Genomic DNA, 4282 nt, shown 5'->3' with positions numbered 1-4282 from the left:
TAGCCTCAAAACCCAGTCACAGTAGTTACACCAGCCTGCTGCTCTCATGGCTGATGGACATGTAGACTAATGGAACAGAATAGAAAACACAGAAATAAATCCATCTACCTACCGAGAACAGATCTTAAACCAAGGGCCATTGCATTCCATGGGAAAAAGACAGTCTCTTCAGTCAATGATGCTGGAACAATTGGATCCTCATCTGTAAAGGAATGAAACAGGACCCATCTGACTCCATGTACAAAAACAAACCCAAGATGCATTAAAGAAGTAAATGTAGTGCTTGCTTCGGCGGCACATATACTAAAATTGGAACGACACAGAGAAGATTAGCATGGCCCCTGCGCAAGGATGACACGCAAATTCGTGAAGCGTTCCATATTAAAAAAAAAGAGAAGTAAATGTAAATCCAAGCATTATCAATGAGAAAATAGGGACAAACTTAATGGGTCTAGTGGAGGGTATAGATATGCTACCAATTATAATTAAGGAAACAGAGTGGAAGACAAAATAGATAAGTAGGACCAACTAAGATTGAAACATGAGTATCGAAAGACTTTATCAAAAGAATAAAAAGGGAGCCTATGGTCTGGGAAAAAATCTTTAACAAGGATACAGCCAACAATGGACTAATTACTTATGGTAGTTAGTGAGTTCATGTCAATTAGACATAAACTAATTCGGGTGGGGTCAAACCTGTCAATCAGGTCCTAGCCCGATGCTGTCTCTTTGGGAGTGTAACTTCCTCATAAGAAAAATCCTGGGGGGAAAAATCATGGCACCTTCTTTGCTTTCTCCCCTTCATCTTCCTGCTTGCTAGCCACCCTGAGAGCTGCTGTAACCCTGCCCTATTTCCACCGACCTTGGGTCCATGCAACTCTGCACCCAGTGGCCTATAATCTTCTTGTGTCATTGCATGTGGCTATGTTAGTCTGAAGAGGGGTTTATGGACTGCTCTCAGACTTAGGGACTTAAGTAGGGAAGGACTGGGATGCTTTCTTGATATGTAATTACTTCTTGATATAAAGCTCTCACTTATATATGAGTGCCACTGGATTTATTTATTCAACCCATCTTAACATATTGCTAAAATATATAGAACATTGCAATATTTCAGCAAGAAAAAAATTATCCAATCAAAATTGGGAATATTTCACTAAAAAAAAAAAGAGATGGCTTACAAATACATGAAGAAATGCTCACAAATACCAGGCATCTGGAGATTCAAATAAAAGCAAGATACAATATTTTATTAAACAGACAATGACAGCCCTGTTCATGAAAACAGCAAAGAGCAAATGATAGAGAGGGTTCAAAGATTGGCACTTATATACAGCTGCAGGTGTGGGGGTGGGGTTGTCTGTAAACATGCACAGCCATTGTGGAAAGGGACAGGGTTCTATCTTAAAAAATTGGGAATCATAATCCCATGTAATCCAGCAATAAATACCTCTGCTAGGTATATACCCTAAAGAAGTCAGACACATATGATGATTAGACACATTTATTCCCATGTTCATCACAGCACTGTTCAAGAATTGAAAACCATCGAAAATCTCATCAGTAAAAGAATGGATAAAGAAACATTGGGATGTGTGTATGGATTGCGATAACAGTTGTATGAGCCCCTAATAAAATGTTTAAAAAAAAAAGTTTTATTGGGACGCAAAAAAAAAAAAAAAAGAAACATTGGTAAACACACACTATGGAATACTATGCATCTCTAAAAATCAATGATGAATAGTACTTACCTGGCAGGGCAGATACCATGATCACAAAGGTGGTTTTCCCAGGGCAAAGCTTATTCATTGAACTCCAGATGTGCTGACCCCTGCAATTTCCCCAAATGTGGGAAACTCGACTGCATAATTTGTGGTAGTGGGGACTGCGTTGGCACTCTCCCCTGTGAGAGAAAAAAAAATCAATGATGAAACCACAATGTTCCTCACATCATGGTTTTTGACCTGGAGAAACTGATGCTGAGTGATGTTAATCAATCCCACAAAGACAAATCTTGTATGAGACACTTCTCTGAGGATAAACACCAAGACAAACACAGACAGGAGCTCTCAGATCATGGAGTCATTCAACTGGGCTTCCCAGGCAATGGGCGTTAAGACCATCTAATGTTTGTATACCATTTATCACTCTCTTATTAGTACATCACAAAGACTACTTCTCCAATGTAGCAGTCCAAAGTCCAAAGACTACTTCTCCAACCCACCTCAGTTGGGGACAGTTTCTCATTTGTGGGGGAGGGGAGAGGACTGAATTGCCCTTTCCATGTGGCAATGTTCTATGATCACCGTGATTGGTCGGACACCCCATATTGGTATTCTGTGCATTTTAGTGGAGATTTGTGACAAACCGGAGGGACAAATGTGTCTGCATCTAAACAGATGATCTCACTTCTGTTGATGGGCAGAGTGTGGGGAGGGGATTTGCCCTGGGAAAAAGTTTGACATCGCTTACATGGATTTCCCAAGGGGAGAATCTGTCTTGTATTATGTGGATAATCATGCATTTTTAACTGAGACTTTTTAAAATTTTGTTTTCTCAAGATGTACCAAATACTACATAGGCCATATCAGAAGTATCCAAGGAAGAAAAGCCACTAAGTGAATTGGACTTAAGGTAAACACATCTGTTGTAGATTAAAAGAACTGATCGAGTCTTTGGGATTGACATCTAAAACGAACTAGTGAGAGAAGAGGATCATTACTTCCAAGGTTGTGGATTTTGAAGTCATTGGACTTCTGTTCAAGCCTCTTGCTTTTGGGATGTCTCAATAATCAGTACCTAAAGGTCACCATATATTTGCCCCTTTCATATTTTCTTAGCATTTTGTGACATGTCTTAGTTCTATAGATAGTTCTGCTGTTGTGAGTCTTATTGAATTTTGTGCTCTTTTCTTAAACAGGATGCAGATACTAAAAATTTTCAATATGTATAAGGAAAGATATATTTTAGCCTCAAAAACTTTCCTACATATGAATATTTCCCTTGCCTCAATAGTATTTTAAATTTTATACCACTGACTAGTTTAATGATACTATTATTAAAACTATCAAAGGCCCATGTACATTACATATATTGCCATTGAACAAATGATAAGGCTGTCACTAAAATGAGATAGGGATATATATACATATATACGTACACATTATATATATCACTTAGATATATGAATGGATTTTGAGATCTTATTTAATTGTATGTCCTAACCTCATAGATATCAGTTCTTATGATACAGCGCTGCTGGATACTTACCTTCATGAAGTGAGCACAGAAAATATAGATGCTATAGCAAAGTGTGGTAAAGAAATCAGTTATTTCCTGGTTATCAGAAAGAATAGCAACTGGGGTCTCAAAAGTTTATCCTAAAACAAGCAGCCATATAAGTGAGGTTTCAGCTAAGTCCACATGGAAGAAACACGCAACCCTGTGTGATCCAGATAGTGTAACTAATAGACTCTAAGACCCAAAGAAGAAATTGTCTAGGAGGAACTGATTTGCAGAAGGCAATCAATGATAGTGATATCTCAAAATTCATTTGCAAAGTCCTTGCATGGATTAAGACTCTGGTGCATCCCTTCAGATCGTTCATTGACCAGGCATGTGAACAGTCTTGCCCTCAGACAGCATGCACTGGAAAGTAGATTAAAGCAGTATAATTCAGGTAAATTTAAACTTTATATTTTAAACATTAAACTTTTCAATCACATTATATGTATGTGGAAATTGGACACTGAAAAAGGAAGATCACAGAAGAATGATGCATTTGAATTATGGGGCTGGAAAAGATTAATGAAAGTACTATGGACTGCCAAATGATCAAAACAATCTGTCTTGGGAAAAGTACAGCCAGAATGCTCCTTGGAAACAAAGACGGTGAGACTTTATCTCACATACTTGGGGTAAGTTATCAGGAGAGACCAGTCCCTGGCAATGAACATCATGCTTGGTAAAGCAGAGAGGCAGCCACAAAGAAGAGGGCCTTAGGCAAGATGAGTAGACTCAAAGTCTGCCGCAACGGGGTCCAACATAAGAAAAACTGTGAGGATGACCCAGAGCCAGGCAGTATTTCATTTGTACTAGTATTTCATTGTACAGTATTTCATTCTATTGTACTAGTGTCACTATGAGTCAGATTCCATTGACAGCCCTAAAAACAACAGGTTAAAATTTAACAGAATGTCATTTGTTCTCCCTTTTGACTAATTTGAAATATGTTCTAGTTTGTATTACCTTTGGCTTTCTCTTGGATTGAAGTTTTTCTGTG

The 4282-nt window shown here is 38.2% G+C and overlaps 2 non-coding genes across 2 annotated transcripts; both read left to right on the top strand.

Annotated features, from left to right (window-relative positions):
- The first annotated feature begins 279 nt into the window (after positions 1–279).
- On the top strand, positions 280–386 carry LOC115870897. The gene has a single exon (XR_004046986.1). It is a non-coding gene; the product is annotated as a U6 spliceosomal RNA (small nuclear RNA).
- A 1357-nt stretch (positions 387–1743) lies between these two features.
- Positions 1744–1905, top strand: LOC115870840. Its single transcript, XR_004046954.1, has one exon. It is a non-coding gene; the product is annotated as a U1 spliceosomal RNA (small nuclear RNA).
- The last annotated feature ends 2377 nt before the right edge of the window (positions 1906–4282 follow it).

The sequence above is a fragment of the Echinops telfairi genome, unplaced genomic scaffold, assembly GCF_000313985.2.
Source record: "Echinops telfairi isolate 266 unplaced genomic scaffold, ASM31398v2 ScPeMD7_2;HRSCAF=8, whole genome shotgun sequence".
Classification (NCBI taxonomy): Eukaryota; Metazoa; Chordata; class Mammalia; order Afrosoricida; family Tenrecidae; genus Echinops; species Echinops telfairi.
Note: the sequence above shows the minus strand (reverse complement) of the source record. Positions and strands in the feature narration are given on the sequence as shown.